The following is a 19,030-nucleotide window of genomic DNA, read 5'->3' as shown; positions in this document are numbered from 1 at the left end:
GACAAGTACCATATGATCTCACCTTTAAGAGGAAGCTAGCAACAAAACAAACAAGCAAGCAAAATAAAAACAAAGACACTGAAATAGAGAACAGGGGGACACTGACTAGAGAGGAGAGGGGAGAGAATTTCAGGGGAAAAGGAGAAGGATTTACAGGAACTAGTACAAAGGACATATGGACAACAACTAAGGGGGGTGAAAATGGGAGGGAGGTGGGGAGCATGGGGGTGGGCTGGGATGGGAGTAGAAGACAGAAAACTGTACTTGAACAATAATTAAATTAAATTTAAAAACTATTTGGAGAAAAAACTATTACTCAAATACTTTGTCATTGGAAAACTTCATAAAGCTATCGAAGAATTTAGTTATCCTTGCTGGAGATGATAAAAAAAAACATTTAGATTAATAAAAAAAGTCATTATTCAATTGTCATTCCATCTTCTGTTATACTTCACTAATAGTGCTAAGAATAAAGAAGTAGTAATCTTTAGCCATAGAATAAAAGATATAATGGATGGGATAGTTGGAGGAAGAAGGGCAGAATGCATAGTTTCTTTATGGGCACTTAGGTTGCTCCCAGCACTTGGCTATTGTGAATCGTGTTGCTATGAACATTGAGGTACATAAGTTCTTTTGAACTGGTGTTTCAGGATTCTTGGGGTATAATTCCAACAGCGAAGTTGCCAGGGCAAAAGGCAGTTCTAGTTTTCTGAGGAAATTCCATACTGTTTTTCATAGTGGCTGCACCAGTCTGCAATCCCACCAAGGGTGTACTAAAGTGGCCTTTTATCCACATCCTCTCCAACACTTGTTTGTTGAGTTGTTTATGATGGCGATTCTGATCAGTGTGAAGTAGTATCTCATTGTTGTTTTAATTTGTGTCTTTCTGATGGCTAGTAATGCTGAGCATCTTTTTGTATATCTCTTGGCCCTCTCTATGTGTCCTTGGAGAAGTGTCTGTTCAGGTCCATTGTCCATTTTTTAATTGGGTTGTTTGTGTTCCTGGAGTGGAGTCATGTGAGTTCTTTATATATTTTGGAGTTTGTCGGGGCCCGCCAGGCCGCAGGGGATCACGGACAGAGCCCCCACTGTGAAAACGGTGGCGGGACTTGGTTTCTGGTCCCCGGAGCCGGCGGGTATCTTGACATCTTCCGGACCTTCTCCTTCTCAGCCTTGAAGGAAAGAACAAGATCTTGGCATATGCGTCATGTTCCAAGAAAGTGATAGTCATGAGGACACTGTTATCTTTGGGCTAATGTTCTCAGGATATGAGAACATCTTGCCCTCTTGATAGCTTTCGGGAGTGTACAAACTTTTGTAAAACAGCATTGTTCTCAGGCCACTGCAGTTCTGCATATAAGCCAGCAGTTCCTTGAATAAAGTTGCCATTTGCCAGCAGAGCTTATGGTCCTCTCCATTCTTTTAAGTCCCTCGCCTCACCTCGCGACCACCCTTGCTGCCGCGGGCAGCGGCAGAGTGGCGCCCGAAGAACAGGGACCCGGAAAAAGGGGGTCAGGGGGGACCAGCAGAGTCCTAATCGCGAGGATAGGGGAGCCCGAGAGGACCGCTGCTACGGGGGCCCGGTAAGTAAAAAGTAAAAGTAGCAGGAAGCAGTGTTGGAGAGTTTTTAATCATGGGAAGTTCCCATTCATCAGATCAGGGACTTTTTGAAAAAGTCCTCTGCTCCTTATTGAAGGGGCGAGGCATTACTACCTCTAAGAGTCAAATACATTGTTTTGTAGATTTTATTCAACAAGTTTGCCCTTGGTTCCCGGAAGAAGGTACTATTAATATGGAAACTTGGAAAAAGGCAGGAGAACGTATTCGTGAACACTACCGTGCTCACGGTCCAGAGAAAACCCCTGTTGATGCATTTTCTTTATGGACATTAGTTAGAGATTGTCTTAGGGGAGATTCCGAGCTTGAAAAATGGGAACGTGGGACTCGTGGCAGTCTGCGAGCCACTCATTTGGCAGAGGATCTTTCTCGCCCTCTGCCTCCAGTGCCGACTGCTCTGCCTCCTCCGACTTGGGAGGCGCCGCGGTATGAAGAACCTAATCTTAAGGTGGCGACTGATCTTAAGGTGGCGACTGATTTTAAGGTGGCGACTGTTCAATCGGGGCCGCCAAACCCTGATGAAGCAGATTGGGGAGATCTAGCAGGTCAAGCGGAGCCCGGATAGCTCAGTTGGTAGAGCATCAGACTTTTAATCTGAGGGTTCAGGGTTCAAGTCCCTATGTCAAAAGTTTGTGCAACAAGCTATTCAACAAACTCGAGATCAGTTTCCTCTTGCATTAATCATCCATTACATGGATGACATTCTATTAGCTCATGAAAGCGAGTCTTATTTGTATTCAACTTTCCAGCATATACAACAAGCCTTATCCCAATCAGGATTGCAGATCGCTACTGATAAGGTACAAAATACCTATCCATTTTCTTACCTAGGGTATTCATTAAAACCCTCTTCCTTCTCTCCGCAGAAACTAACCATTGATACTTCTCAATTAAAAACTTTACATGATTTTCAAACCTTTCTAGGGGAACTCAATTGGATCCGCCCTTCACTTAAATTATCTACTGGTGACTTAAAACCCTTGTTTAATCTTCTTTTAGGAGACCCTAATCCCTCGTCTCCTAGATCCATGACTCCAGAAGCAAAGAAGGCTTTACAGTCTGTAGAAAATGCTTTATTAACAGCTCAACTCACATATTGTGATATTTCACGACCGTGGTCCTTGATTATTCTTCCTACTACCTTAACCCCAACAGGAGTTTTATATCAAGAAGGTGTATTGCAATGGATCCATGGATCGTCTACTCCAAAGAAAGTTTTGAGTCCCTATCCCTCTCTGGTAGCAGAACGCATCCAGCAAGGGCGCAAAATCTCTCTCCAAGTTTTAGGACATGATCCCACTGTTATTGTTATACCTTATACCGCTGAACAACTTAACTGGCTTCTTAACTTTAACGACATTTTTGCTCTTGCCTTTGAAGGTTTTGCTGGAACCATCTCTCATCATCTGCCCGCTGATAAAATTTTACAATTTGCCCATACTGCACGATTTATTTTTCCTAACATTGTCACTTCTGAACCTTTATCAACTTCCTTTACCCTATTCACAGATGGATCTTCTAATGGACGTGCTGTTCTACTTACTCCTACCAAGCCTCTCATCTGGACCACCCCTTATGTTTCAGCTCAAGAAGTGGAACTATTTGCTGTCAGCCAAGCTCTTGCCCTATATAATCAACCATTTAATCTTTACACAGATAGCCAATATGTTGTTCGAGCTATGGCTGTTTTAGAAACTGTTCCTTTAATTCATACCTCTAATCATACGATTTCTCAGCTTTTCTCAGATATTCAACAACTTTTACAGAAACGACAGTTTCCCTGTTTCATTGGTCACATTCGAGGACATTCCTCCCTTCCTGGACCCCTTGCCCATGGTAATCAAACTGCAGATACTTTTACGCAAATTTTCCTTTCACAGGAGCAAAAGGCTACATCTTCTCATGCCCTGCATCATCAATCTGCTCGCTCTCTTCGTTATCAATTCCGTCTCACCCGAGAAGCTGCCCGTCAAATTGTTAAATCATGTTCTACGTGCGCTCAGCTTCTCCCCGTGCCTCATTATGGTATCAACCCTCGTGGTCTTAAACCCAATGATCTTTGGCAGATGGACGTTACCCATTGCCCAGCGTTTGGACGATTACGTTACTTACATGTCACCGTTGATACCTGTTCTCATTTTATCTGCGCTTCTCCTCTCACAGGTGAAAATGTACGCAATGTTATTACTCACCTTCTCTTTTGTTTTTCAATCCTTGGAGTTCCTAAGGTCTTGAAGACAGATAATGCCCCAGCGTATACTAGTAAAAGTTTCGCTTCTTTTTGTGCTTCATTTCAGATTTTACATAAAACAGGTATACCTCACAACCCACAAGGACAAGGTATCATTGAACGTACTCATCTTTCCCTCAAACATCAGTTCTCTAAATTAAAAGGGGGGAGATGGTATGATCCTCATTCTCCTAAACTGTTAGTGTCACATTCCTTATTTGTTCTTAACTTTTTAACTTTGGATGCAGAAGGACGCTCCGCGGCTGATCGGCATTGGGGGCCGCGTATGCGACATTACCCGTTGGTTTATTGGAGAGACCCCATAGATGGCTCTCGTCATGGACCTGACCCAGTTTTAGTTTGGGGCAGGGGGCATGTTTGTGTTTTTCCAACAGACGCAGAAGCCCCTCGTTGGCTTCCTGAACGTTGTGTCCGACATGCCCAGAAGCAAAACGAACCGGCTGCGGGGACGGCTAGCACGCTTGACGATGCAGCCTCGCCTCAGCCACCCGGAGCGAGCTCGGAGAAGACGCCAACGTCTGGCGATTTTGCTGAGCCTTTTGTGGATGCTGAGGATTCAAGTGAAGACTGAGGAATATTGGGCTTTTGTCCCTAATCCTCCAATGATGCATCCTGTGACCTGGAACGATAATGACTTTGTTCCTGTTTATGTTAACAATACTAAAGTTTTAGGACCTCCTTCTATAGGACATGTTATCCCAATATCTACGCTTTATAACTACACAGGATTATCTACTACTTTACCCATCTGTTTTTCATTAGACAATAATAACTGCACTCTTATCTCTAGATATGCTGATTGGGATGGGAATTTCACTAACGGGACTCACTGGGGAGTGGACTTACTATACCTACGACGAAATGTCTCAACTACCATTGTAGGACCAGGAGATCCCCCACCTGATATCCCATTGTGCAAGCAGAAAACACCATCCCCAAGTCAATTGGGACCTGCTTGGAGAATGTGCCATCTCAACTATACCATCTGTGATCAAGGGCTTTGTGACTGGAGTGATTACCGCCCCACAACATTCAGACCAATGAACTTGCTGTATGGTATATGGACTAGAAATAACCGTACATTTCAAAATATGTTATGGAAAGCGGTTGCTGCCCTTCAATATGTCACTGTAGCTAAAAGAGATGTTCAATGGGTTCACCTTGGAGACCAGGACGCTATGAATGTTTCGGGGACTCAGAAAAATGTTTCAATTATTGCTTGCGTTCCAGATCCATATGCTTTTGTAGCTGGAAATGTTCAACTTATATATGATCAAAAGTATAACTTAAGCTGTCATAACTGCTTCCTAACCAATTGTTTAAATGCATCAATGAATGTTACATCATTTGCTGTTATTAAGCAACCTGCCTTCACCTTTCTACCTGTTAACCTTCCATCCCCTGGTTTAATGATCCAGGATATGCTATTATTAAGGCTACTAATGATTTGATTTTCGTTATTTTGCTTTTGTTATGTATACCTTACATCATTCGGTTTTTTATCAAACAAATCAGTGGCTTGTACGTAGACCTCAAAAGACATAAGCTGGACATGACGAGGAATGTGGAGCCGGTTCGATATATAAAATAAAGAAGGGGGAGATGTCGGGGCCCACCAGGCCGCAGGGGATCACGGACAGAGCCCCCACTGTGAAAACGGTGGCGGGACTTGGTTTCTGGTCCCCGGAGCCGGCGGGTATCTTGACATCTTCCGGACCTTCTCCTTCTCAGCCTTGAAGGAAAGAACAAGGTCTTGGCATGTGCGTCATGTTCCAGGAAAGAGATAATCTTGAGGACACTGTTATCTGTGGGCTAATGTTCTCAGGATGTGAGAACATCTTGCCCTCTTGATAGCCTTCGGTAATGTACAAACTTTTGTAAAACAGCATTGTTCTCGGGCCACTGTAGTTCTGCATATAAGCCAGCAGTCTCTTGAATAAACTTGCCATTTGCCAGCCAGGAGCACATGGACCTCTCCATTATTTAATTAAGTTAAGTCCATCGCCTCACTTCACGACCACCTTGCTGCCGCGGGCGGTGGCAGGAGTTCAAACCCTTGTCTGAAGTATCATTTGCAAATATGTTTCTCATATAATTTCTTCTAATATCATTAAAGTTGTAAATCAGATTTCCTTGAAGGAAATACAGGAAGGTCATGAGATGAATATAAATTTTTCAAAAATTGAATATTTTCTTACATTTATACATATTTATTAAAATATATTTTTGAATAAATTCTAGGTGCTTTTCCCCTCATCATTTTGTTACACAGGAAATTTTAATTTGTCTAAAGTACATATTGTAATATGTTTCCAGTGAACTTTTTACTTTTAACAGGAAGGTTAAAAGAGGATCTGTGAGTATGAGTATGGGAAATCCCCAAGAAAAAACACAGGAGGGGAATTTTCTTCTTGAGAGAGATCTAGCCATGAACAGTACGTATTTTTAATAAAAAATGGTGGTTGGAATCCCACAAAATTTTGTCACGCTAGGAGAAAAATTATATAATTTAATATTGTGCTATGTATCAACCATTAAAATTAATGTTTCATGTTTTTCTTTGAAATTTGTCTTCTGCAAGATTTTAATTTAACAAATTCACTAATAATTTTATTACTTCGTTGAGGTGTTATGAGAAACGTATTTCTGTTCTCTTCATTTCATTGCTGTGACTTGTGAATGTGGTAATCACAAAACTGAAAGACAGTATGTGGTTATTTTTATCTGTATGATAGTGCCATTCCTTGTGAAGTGATGCAATTATTTTATTTTCTAATTTTTTCTTTATTTTATTCTGTAAATGATTCTAAACTTTATCCAGTTCAGTAACTTGCAACATTGATGTTTGGCATATGTCATTTCAATCTTTTGACTATTAAATTTTTTGTAGGTTGGCATATATTCTCTTCAATATCTATTCCTGTTTCTAGTCAGTCCATAATGGTATTATAAAACCAGTGTAGACTTACAGAACAATTAATAGCTTTAAATGCATTTGTAGAGAAGAATAATGTTGAAAATAATCTAAAATTCACTCTGGAAGCAAGTAGCAGAAACATAAAATAAATCCAAAAGTGTAGAAAAAAGAAATAAATATGAATGCTGTATTATTTAAATGGAACTTAAGGCAAACTATGTAATAGAAAAGATCAAATTTGTCACAAACCATTTTTTTGGAAACATTAAAAAAGTGTAAATTCTAGCAGAGTTAACTAAAAAATAGTGCACAGATCAATAATCTTTGGATTTAAAAACTGGGTGTTAATGGATATGGTAAAAGTAAAAATTAGTAAGAGAAAGTAAACTTTATTTCAAGTCTTTTGAAGTCAAAATGAGATGGAAAATTTTATTGAAAATTATAAATGATTATAATAAGACTCAAAGGGGGAATAAAACTAAGTATGGCAGTTCCAATAAAAATTAAACCTATTGGGAAAGTTATAATGTATTTGCTTTGCACAATGCACATTTTCTTGCCCAAATTTTTGAGGGAAAAATAAGGATGCACATTATACATGGATAATACTAATTCTGTATCTATGTAAATGTTTTTAATTCTTTTATTTATGCTTATGCATTGCAAGTGTAACTTTAGAAAGCAATAACAATATGTGTGTGTAAAATAATGCTCTGAAATATGATAACTAACTTTGTTTTTAAATATAAATAAATAGAAATTTGAATTATGCCGTGACTGTTGTAGTTCAGTGGATTGAGCATGGGTTGTAAAACCAAACGGTTGCCAGTTTGATTCTCAGTCAGGGCACATGACTGTGTTGTGGGCCAGGTTCCCACTACAGGGCACTCGAGAGGCAACCACACACTGATATTTCTCTTTCTCTCTTTATTTTTATCTTCCCCTCTCTCTAAAAATGAATAAATAAAATCTTTAAAAATTTGAATTAAAAATTAAAGTGAAAGATTTTTTTCTGAAAGTTTGGACCCAAAACATGGGTGTAAAGTATACGTGATGAAATGTGGCAACAACCTAATAGGTCTTAAGCTCTTATGTGATGGGTAATTTCTGCATATAAAAAAAGACAGAATACAATCAAAGCCCTTTCATGCAGGTAGGATATCACAACATAAAATGCAATAACCTGACAAAAAGCTTGAAACAAGATTCATGAGCACAGACAAAGGGTGGGGGATTGACTGTGGGAGTGGAGATAAATGTATAACTGAACAACATAAAGAAAAACTTTCAACAAACAAAATAATTGCAAACAAATAAAAACAAAGCAAGCAAATAAGCCAAACATCCAATAGTTGTTATCCAATATCACTTACAGAAGGACACAAATTTAGATGTACATGCAGAGTTTTTACCAGGAGTATAATAATTGAACATTAGAAAATCAATTACTATAGCTGTCTAAATTTATGTATTAAAGTAGAATAAAATGAACAGTCTGATCATTTCATCATATTCCTGACAAAACCGTCAATAAAATTAAATATACATTGATGAAGGAAACATCTTACTGAGTTTGGAATGAAAGAAATTTTCTTAATACAGTATACTTTAGCTATAACCAAAATATAAAACATACACTTGATAACAAAAATTTAGAAGGTTTCACATTAAAATTAGAAACAGAACAAGGGTGTCTGCAATTGTCATTACTAAAGTGGTACTGAAGTGGTACAAAGTGGTACTAAAGTGGTAGTTTCTAACCCAGTGAGTATATTAAAATAAAGAATATAAAGAAGGATGAGATTGTCATTCTTTGCATATGTGTGTGCTATGTGCTGTTGAGTTGGCTCTGACTACTGGAGACCTTTTAAATGAGAGAGGGGCGATGTTCTGTCCTCAACAGCCCTGCTCAGCTCTTCTAGACTCATGCCTATGGCTTCTTTCATTAATTCAATTCATCTCATACTTTGCCTTCTTTTTCCCCCTATTGCTTTCTACTTTTCTCAGCATTTTGCCTTTTACAAAGAACCTTGCTTTCTCATGTTGTGCCCAAAATAGAACATTCAGTTTTGCCATGTTTTCAGGCTTAATTTACCTGAATGTTTCAGGATTAATTTATTCTAGAGCTTAGTTCATTTTTCTGGCAGTTTAGGATATTCATAGAACTCTCCTCCGACACAACATTTCAAATGAATAAATTTTTTCCTACTGTTTTTTTCTTTTAATTATTTTTTCTTTTATTATTTTATTTTATTTATTGTTGTTCAATTACAGTTGTCTGCATTTTCCCCCTCCTCAATCCTCCACCCCTAGCCAAACCTACCTCCCTCCCTTGCTTCCACGCCCGACCTTGTTTTTTTGTCCATGTGTTCTTTATAGTAGTTCCTGGAAACCCTTCCCCCTACTCCCCCCCAACTCTGGTTACTATCATAATGTTCTTAATTTCAGTGTCTCTGGTTATATTTTGTTTGCCTTTTTCTTCTGTTGATTATGTTCCAGTTAAAGGTGAGATCATATGGTATTAGCCCCTCACCGCCTGGCTTATTTCACTTAGCATAATGCTCTCCAGGTCCATCCATACTGTCATAAGATGTGGGAACTCCTTTCTCTCTGCTGCATAGTATTTCATTTTGTAAATGTACCATATTTTTTGCTTTTTAATTTTTTTATTTTTAATTTTAATTGTTGTTCAAGTACAGTTTTCTGCCTTTTACCTATTGACCTTTTCACTATTCAAATTTCACTTCTGTATATAGTAATTGAGAATAAAGTGGTCTTTAATGGTACATATTTGCACTTTGTAATCTCTCCTAGTCATTCTGCTGCTGCCCTTTAAAAAAAATGTGTTCAGTTACAGTTGTCCTGCCTCTTTCCCCAAGACTCTCCCCTGCCCCATGCCTCCCAATCCCACAGTCAATCACCTCATAATTTTTAAAATATTTATTGTATTTTTTACATTACCTTTTAATCCCTTTATACTCCCTCCCCCAGCAATCACCACACTGTTGTCCATACCCAATATCTAAATTTTCTTTTCTTTTTCTTTATATTTTTTATTTTTAATTATTCAAGTAGAGTTTTCTGCCTTTTACCCCCATCCCAGCCCACCCCCCAGCCCACCCTACCTCCCTCGCATTTCCACCCCACCTTGTTTTTGTCCTTGTGTCCTTTATACTTGTTCCTGAATACCCTACCCCTTTTTCCCTGAAATTCCCTCCCCTCTTCCCTCTGGTCACTGTCAGTCTATTCTCAATTGCAGTGGCTTTGGTTATATTTTGCTTGTCTGTTTGTTTTGTTGATTAGGTTCCTGTTAAAGGTGAGATTATATGGTATTTCTTTTCTCTTATTTTTTATTGTTGTTCAAGTTGTCTCCATTATCACCCCACCACTCCCTGCCCCCCCAACCAATCCCCACATCCCAACCTCTAACCCACCTCCTTTGGCTTTGTCTAGGTGTTCTTTATACACACTCCTTGGTGAACCTTCCCCTATTTTCTGCCATTATCCTTCTCCCCTCCCCCTATGATTACTGTCAGTGTGTTCTTTATTTCAATATTTTTGGTTATATTTTTCTCTCTAGTCTATAGGTATGTTTCATTATCTATCCAGTGTTACATTCTCAGGCTAATTGGGACGTTAACTTTTTTCATGTGTTTACCTTTGAGTTTCCTATTTTTTACATTTGCCCTGAATTTCTGTTTGTCTCTACTCCTACTTAAATCAACTTAACCAGGTCCAGCAGAAAAGCTTCTGATTTTCATGGTTTTTCCTGCCTCAGAGAACCACACAGAGAACACTGGGGATGAGGAGGAGATAAGAGAAGCTCTGGTTAGAACCTCAGCTGTGCTTATACTAGGTTTAATAGCTTTTCTAGAATAAACACTTCTCAATTTGTTATATGCCTTTGAGCCATTTGTAGAGTCTTAATATGGTCATCTTTGAAAAAAATGTTCAGTGTCACCACTCATTTGGGGATGAGGATTAGGTAGGTTTCTCATTTCAACATTCTGGAAGTTCTCCATGTTAGAGAAATAAGGAAGTCAGATTTGCAGTACCACCTCAAGTCCACATGGTATTAGGGTACATTGTCAACATCCTCACTTAAGAGCTTAGTGTCATGGATAGAACTAAAAATCTTCAACAAAAGCTTAGTTGGATATTTAAAAGGGCTTTGGAGGCCTTTTAGGTGGTATTGTAGTGCAGTGAAGTACTCATGTCTCTTTAAATCACATCTGAGTAATATGCTGGTGGGTAGAAAAGAAAGACCCCATGTTACCCCATAATTATCAAAGAAGCTGTTATTTTAAAAATGTCAGGTGACCAGCACATAGAAACCTGGTACTTCAGTGAACTGATAGATTGATAATGTGCTCTAACATATCAGTTATGGAGTTTGATATTTGCAGCTACTGCAGGCTACCAAGGGTGAACTAGGTCATTATCAGATAAACAGCCTCCTGAATATGTTATTAGATATAAACATGATATAATTTTACTACGTTATATTATGGATTTCAGTGCATAATTATATCTTAAAATACCATTTGTTATTTTTTCAAAGAAAATATATACTTAAAACAGATAATCAGATTTTAATGATATTTGAGAATTTTTTGGTATGAAATATGTGTGAATATTTCCTTTCTTTCAGTTCCTCAAATGGAATATAATTTCTCTGTTTACTGGACCTTAGCATATTTTATGTTCTCTTTTTCAGGTTAATTCCTAATCTTCTTTCTGAAAGCAGATTTATTACCACTTTATGATAATCCTTCCTGACCTCCTTCACTTGACCCATTCTTTCTGTCATTTGTTATCATGGCACTGTATACTTCTAAATTCAGCATTCGTGACAGTTGTATTTATATATTCATTTGTATAAATCTTTTCATTCACTCTAAACTCCACCAGAACAACGACTTTCTACCTTCTATATTTGTACTGCTCTATCATTATATTGTCAGCTCTTAGTAAAATTCCTGGCATATATTGTGTTCAATAACTAATTTATTTGATGAATAAAAATAAATAAATAAATTTAAGAGACTTGAACATTTTCTAAGACACAAATCATAATATTTATTAAATTTAACTTAAAATATAATTTTAAATAGAGGGACAGGTTTACAGATGTCTGCACCTCTTTCTGTGGCATCACATTGTGCTCAGCAGATAATGTGCAGTTCATAATACCTCCTTGCAACAACCCATATACTATGAACACCCAAATTCCTCCAGCTGGGGCCTCAAATTCAACATGACCCAGACTAAGCTGTGCATCTCAATACCATCCTTTCCATACCCCCATACCGTGTTACTGTCTTTGTAAATGACATCACTTTATATCATCATGGTCACACTTAGATTAAAACTGATTACCACTTTGCTTTGTTGTTTACACTCTTCATTCTCACTGCTACTGCATTTGTTCAGGTCTCTGTAAAGATCATCGTGATTTAGGGATTTTTTCTAAATGTTATTTTAACCACATCACTCTTGTGTTTATTATTTATTTTTTTACTTTTCTTTTTTAAAGTATTTTTATTGATTATGCTATCACAGTTTTTCCAATTCCCCCCCTTTATCTTTCTTCCACCCTGCCCCCCAGACCCTCCAGGATCTCCCTCTTTAGTTCATGTACATGGGTTTTACACATAAGTTCTTTAAGTCCTCTGTTTCCTATACCATTTTTATCTCTCCCATCTATTTTATGCCTACTAATTATACTGCTTCTTCCATGTACCTTTCCTCTCCTATTCCTTCCTTCCCCCTCCCAACTAAAATCTCTCTATGTGATATCCATTTCTCTGATTGTGTTCCTCTTCTGGTTTTGCTTAGTTTTTGTTTGCATTGATTTTCTTTTCTTTTAGGTTCATTTGTTGATAGTTGTGAGTTTATTTACTGTTCATATATTTTATCTCCTTTTTCTTAGACAAGTCCCTTTAACATTTCATATAATAATGGCTGTGATCATGTACTCCTTTAACTTGACCTTATCTGGGAAGTACTTTATCTGCCCTTCCATTCTAAATGAAAGCTTTGCTGGGTAGAGTAATCTTGGATGTAGGTCCTTGACTTTCGTGACTTCAAATACTTCTTTCCAGCCCCTTCTTGCCTGCAAGGTTTCTTTTGATAAATCAGATAATAGCATTATAGGCACTGTCTTGTGTGCTAGAGACAAGCAGGCGTGCTGCACTGTTTCCTCTCTGGCCCCTTCCCCACAGGCAGTGCCACAGGGCAACAAAGAGGGCTGCCCTGCCCTGGTGAATACCTAAGGCTCTGCCCTCTTACAACTTATCAGATGCATCAAGACAAAAAATTATGGCCAAAATGAAAGAACAGAGGAAAACCTCAAAAATAGAACTAGGCAATGAGGAGATAGCCAACCTATCTGACAAAAAGTTTAAAATACTGATAATCAAAATGCTCATAAAACTGATTGAGCTTGGTTGTAAAATGAAAAAAATTGAAGGGCATTCAAAGTAAAATAAAGCAAAAAATGTTCCGAAACTCAACGATGACAGGAAGGAAACCAGGAGTCAAAGCAATGATTTGGAACAAAAGAAAAAAAAATAAACATCCAACAGGAACAGAAGGAAGAAACAGGAATTAAAAAAGTGAAGAGAGTCTTACAAATTTCTGGGAAGACCTGAAATATTCCAATATCTGAATTATAGGTGTGCCAGAAGGAGAAGAACAACAGCAAGAAATTGAAAACGTATTTGAACAAATAATGAAAAAACACTTCTCCAATCTGGTGAAGGAAATAGACTTCCAGGAAGTTCAGGAAGCCCAAAGAGTCTCAAAGAAGTTGGACCCAAAAAGGAACACACCAAAGCACACCATCATTAAGTTACCCAAGATTATATATAAAGAATCTTAGAAGAAGCAAGAGGAAAGGAGAGAGTTACCTACAAGGGAGTGCACTCATGTTTAAAATCCTAACTTCCTTGAAAAGAAAGGCAATTTTTCAAAATAGCATCTGTAAAGAGGGCCTTCTTTTGCTTTCTCCATACCCCCACTGTCATTTCTAAGTTTCAATATTCACTTCTTTTATGTAAGTTTTGTTACATTTTTTATGTGACTTAACATTAATTTTTTGTATGTTGTACCATATGGTAAGGCAGATATTCCCTTAATTATTTCTTAGCAAAAATATGACCCCATGCCCACATACAGTGTCACAATCAAGCGACTGGGTTGCCCTGCCCTGGTGAACACCTAGAGCCCTGCCCCTCATACATAACAGGGGCGAACAGACCAAAACATCATGGCTCAAGAACAGCTCAAAGCCCCAGAGTCTATATTCTAAGTGACCAGGAAATAGCCAACTTTTCAGATGCACAGTTCAAAATACTGGTGATCAGGATGCTCACAGAATTGGTTGATTTTAGTCACAAATTAGAGGAACAAATGAAGGCTAGACTAATAGAAATGAAGGGAAATGCACAGGAAACCGACAGTGATGGAAAGGAAACTTGGACTGAAATCAAGGAAGTGGACCAGAAGGAATGAAGAAATGACCAAACAGAAAAATGTGAAATAAGAAGAATTCAAAAAAAAAAATGAGAGGCTTAGGAACCTCCAGGATATCTTTAAATGTTCCAACATCTGAATTATAGGGGTACCAAAAGGGGAAGAGGAATAGCCATGAATGGAAAACTTATTTGAACAAATAATAAAGGAGAACTTGTCCAATCTGGCAAAGGGAATAGACTTCGAGGAAATCCAGGAAGCTCAGAGAGTCCCAAAGAAGGTGGACCCAAGGAGGAACACACCAAGGCACATCATAATTACATTGCCCAAGATTAAAATGAAGAAGAGAATCCTAGAAGCAGCAAGAGATAAGAGGACAGTCACCCACAAAGGAGTACCCATCAGACTGTCAGCGGATTTTTCAAAAGAGACCTTCCAGGAAAGAAGGGGCTGGAAAGAAATATTCCAAGTCATGAAGTCCAAAGACCTACATCTAAGATTGCTCTATCCAGCAAAGCTTTCATTTAGAATGGAAGGGCAGATAAAGCGCTTGTCAGATAAGGTCAAGTTCAAGGAGTTCATCATCACCAAACCTTTATTATATAAAACGTTATAGGGACTTATCTAAGAAAAATAAGATAAAAAATATGAACAGTGAAAGGACAGCCAACTCACAGTTATTAACAACCACAACTAAAACAAAAACAAACTAAGAGGACAGCTAGATCGGGAGCGGAACCATAGAAATGAAGATCACATGGAAGGTTAGCAACAGGGGAGTGGGAGGAGGAGAAGGGGGGAGAAGGTACAGAAAATAAGTAGCATAGACGGTAGGTAGAAAATAGACAGGAGGGCAGGAATACTATGGGAAATACAGAATCTAAAGAACTTATGACACATGGACATGAACAAAAGTGGGAGAATGGTGGAGGAGGAGTGTGCAGGGTGGAAGGGAGTGAGGGGGGGAATAGGACAACAGTAATGGCATAATCAATAAAATATATTTAAAAATATGCAGACTCTTATGGTTTTATTTTTTCAGATAAATTTTTTAAAAATATGTCAAAACTTTATTTCCATAACTCTGGTTCTGTTTTTCTTGCTTTTTTGTTTTGTTTTGTTTGTTACACTTACAGGTGAGATTATATGGTGTTTGTCTTTCACTGCCTCGTTTATTTTACTTAGAATAATGCTCTCCAGATCCATCCATTTTGTTGCAAGGGGTAGGGATTCTTTTTTTTCTTTCTGATTCATAGTATTCCATTGTGTAATGGAATACTATGTAACTGTGGTACATTGTGAAAATGTACCACAGTTTTTTGATCCACTCATTTACTGATGGGAAATAAAGAACAAACTGAGAGTAACCAGAGGAGAGGGGGAAGATGGATAACATGGGAAAGTAGGGGAAGGTTCAAGTCAAGGAACATGTATAAAGGACCCATGGACAGAGACAATGAGGGGGTAGGGTTGGCTGTGGGAGGTGGGGATGTGTAGAGCAAGGGAGAGTAATGGAGGGACAACAGGGACAATTGTAATTGAACAACAATAAAAAATATGCCAAAACTACTTGAACTTTAGGTAGAACTAGAGGGCTGCTACTCAAGATACACAACTTTACCTTTCTGTGCACATAATACAAATGATCCTCTAGTTTCTAGCAAGAACAAAGAATGTCCTATTGAAGTTCTAGTTACCTTAGTTCATGATCTGTTTTTATTGCAAGTGCAGTGCCTGTTTTCAGGATGAAATATCTTCCCAAGTAAACATATTGCTCTGTTAAGGAAGAAATTGTTGGGTTACAGTCATATGACTAACTGCTCTTATAACTTGAAACTGAAAATCAGTGTTAATAAATAATTATCTGGCTATTAGTAGGAAGAAAAGTAATAATAAGTATTGAAGAGGTGGTGGAGACAAACACACATACAATGTTGGTGGAAATTTATATTTTTATAGCCACTGGAAAACAGTATGGAGACTCCTCAAAAACTTGAAAATAAGAGAATCCTAATGATGGCTGCAAAGTATTTGAAAGATCTGTCTTTTTGCTCCCAGCCTTGGACCTGAATTGCAACTAAAATGCAGACCAATCATATTGAAAAACAATTTGAAGTGCAGCTAATCTAAAACTGTGTAAACAGAAGTGTGGAGAAAGGTGGGAGGAGACAAAGAGAGGGTAAACCCCTCACACAGGTGCTTTGCCTGGGAAACCAGAAGGATATTGAAGTGGTGAGAGTCCCTCACTCCACACAGGTGTCTTCAATCCAGAGCAACAGGAGATGGGAAGGGCCCCCTATGTATCATTGGGTGATAGGAATCAGTGGGGACTTGGTTTACATGGGAGACTTGGAGTGTACCATCCCAGGGTAAAAGCAAGCTGTTGTTATACTAGCTTTGGAAGTTTGCTGTAATCTGTGATAGCTGGAAGGGCCATGTGGCTGTCCTGGGCTGGAGAAGGAGCTCTGCTTGGTACATCTAGTAGTGATATTTTAGGGGCCCTCTAGTCTATAGAATGACTTTGGGCAGAGAGACGGTTGGAGTGTGGATGTTGAGTCATGAAGAAGACCACTTTCACCCATATCAATCGGACAGATGATGCCTTTCCTCACACTTGTTGAAACACTGTCTCCCCTGTTCTGCAGTTTTCCAAAGCAAAGGGGTAAAGCAGGGGGATGGGAATTTTGCCCACCCTGGCATCTTGAGGGAGTGGGGCATTTAGCATGTTCAGAGCCCAGGCAGAGGTAGAAGTTTTGACCCTACTCTGCTGTCACCAGCACACATAAAGACATTGGAGTTCCAAGGGGGCCTGTTTTTTTTATCTGCTTCTGCTTGCTTAGGCTGCATAGAAGTGCCAGTGAACCATATGAACCTAGGTTTTTGAAACTATGTCTCAGTGGGCTTCTGCCTGGGAATCATACAGGTGTGTGATAGACTCTGCAGCTGTGTCACTCAGAAGCAAAACCATGCTCTCCAGTGAGTTCAGCCCATATAGCCATGGGAAGGAGAGGGAGTGTCAGTCCCCTTAACCCTACAGGGTATGAGCACCACCCCAGAGATTGGATCTCTGCTGCCAGGTCCCAGATACCCTTGCTGAGTGCAGTTCATGGGGGAAGGGAAAACAGCTCACAGAAGGGACATTCAAAGGGCTACACCAAAGGTTGAATAAACCCCTGGGCTCTGGAGGGCTCACCTGCCAGTCTACTAGAAGCTCTAAATTGACAAGCTTGTTAAGGGCAGGGGGTGACAGCATCTGGTATTAGCTTGCAACAGATAGCTTCTAATGAGGCCCAGGATAAGCAAAACAAATCATCAGCTTTGGACAACAGTGGAACAAGATCCAATGGGCTTCACAAACAGTGCATCTAGAGAGTAATTGCTGGAAGCACAACAATCTGCTGAGGTGAACCACATTTATTTCTTTTAAATATTTTCTTTATTTTTCTTAATTTTTTCCATATCTCTTATTCTCTATTTCCTTTTCTTACTCTATATAACTTGTCTTTTAAATGATTTTTCTATACTTTATTTTTATTTTCTCTCTTTATATTTATTATTATTATTTCTTTTTTACTTTCTTGCATTTCATATTCTCTTTTTATTTCTTCTTTAATTCATTTTTTTCATTTTTGCCAATAACTTTATTGATTTGGATATTTTGAGTTATATTGGCTATCTAAAGCATGGTATAATGTTGATTGTTATTTTTAAAAAATATATTTTATTGATTATGTCATTAGAGTTGTCCTATTTCTCCCCCTTAATTTCCCTCCACCCTTCACATCCCCTCCCTCGCTATTCCCCTCCCTTTAATTTATGTCAATGTGTCTCCAGTTCTTTAAATTCTATATTTCCCATACTATTCTTGCCCTCCCTCCTATCTATTTTCTACCTATCATGTATGCTACTTATTCTCTGTACCTTCTCCCCCTTCTCCACCTCCCACTTTCATGTTGCTAACCCTCCATGTGATCTCCATTTCTGTGGTTCCACTCCTGATCTAGCTGTCCTTTTAGTTTGCTTTTGTTTTTGGTGTGGTTGTTAATAACTGTGAGTTGGCTGTCCTTTCACTGTTCATATTTTTATCTTATTTTTCTTAGATAAGTCCCTTCAACATTTCATATAATAAAGGCTTGGTGATGATGAACTCCTTGAACTTGACCTTATCTGACAAGCGCTTTATCTGCCCTGCCATTCTAAATGAGAGCTTTGCTAGATAGAGCAATCTTGGATGTAAGGTCTTTGGATTTCATGACTTGGAATACTTCTTTCCAGCCCCTTCTTTCCTGGAAGGTCTCTTTTGAGAAATCCGCTGACAGTCTGATGGGTACTCCTTTGTAGGTGACTGTCCCCTTATCTCTTGCTGCTTCTAGGATTCTCTTCATCATTTTAATTTTGGGTAATGTAATTATGATGTGCCTTGGTGTGTTCCTCCTTGGGTCCACCTTCTTTGGGACTCTCTGAGCTTCCTGGATTTCCTCGAAGTCTATTCCCTTTGCCAGACTGGGGAAGTTCTCCTTTATTATTTGTTCAAATAAGTTTTCCACTTGTTGCTCTTCCTCTTCCCCTTTTGGTACCCCTATAGTTCAGATGTTGGAATGTTTAAAGGTGTCCTGAAGGTTCCTAAGCCTCTCCTCATTTTCTTTTAAATTCTTGTTACTTCATTCTTTTCTGTTTGGTCATTTTTTTTTCTTCCTCTGGTCCACTCCATTGATTTGAGTCCTAGTTTCCTTTCCATCACTATTGGTTTCCTGTGCATTTCCCTTCAT

General features: G+C 38.6%; 1 non-coding gene and 1 pseudogene across 1 annotated transcript; one reads left to right on the top strand and one right to left on the bottom strand.

The window, feature by feature from the left end:
* The window catches only part of LOC118982319 (40S ribosomal protein S3a-like), a 46,429-nt pseudogene that overhangs the window by 18,458 nt on the left and 8,941 nt on the right, over positions 1-19,030 (bottom strand).
* Positions 2,173-2,254, top strand: TRNAK-UUU (transfer RNA lysine (anticodon UUU)). Its single transcript has one exon. It is a non-coding gene; the product is annotated as a tRNA-Lys (tRNA).

This window comes from Sturnira hondurensis, unplaced genomic scaffold (assembly GCF_014824575.4).
Source record: "Sturnira hondurensis isolate 20B ecotype Veracruz unplaced genomic scaffold, ASM1482457v3 Scaffold0025370, whole genome shotgun sequence".
Classification (NCBI taxonomy): Eukaryota; Metazoa; Chordata; class Mammalia; order Chiroptera; family Phyllostomidae; genus Sturnira; species Sturnira hondurensis.
The sequence above is the reverse complement of the archived record's forward strand: the minus strand, read 5'-3'. Positions and strand labels throughout refer to the sequence as shown.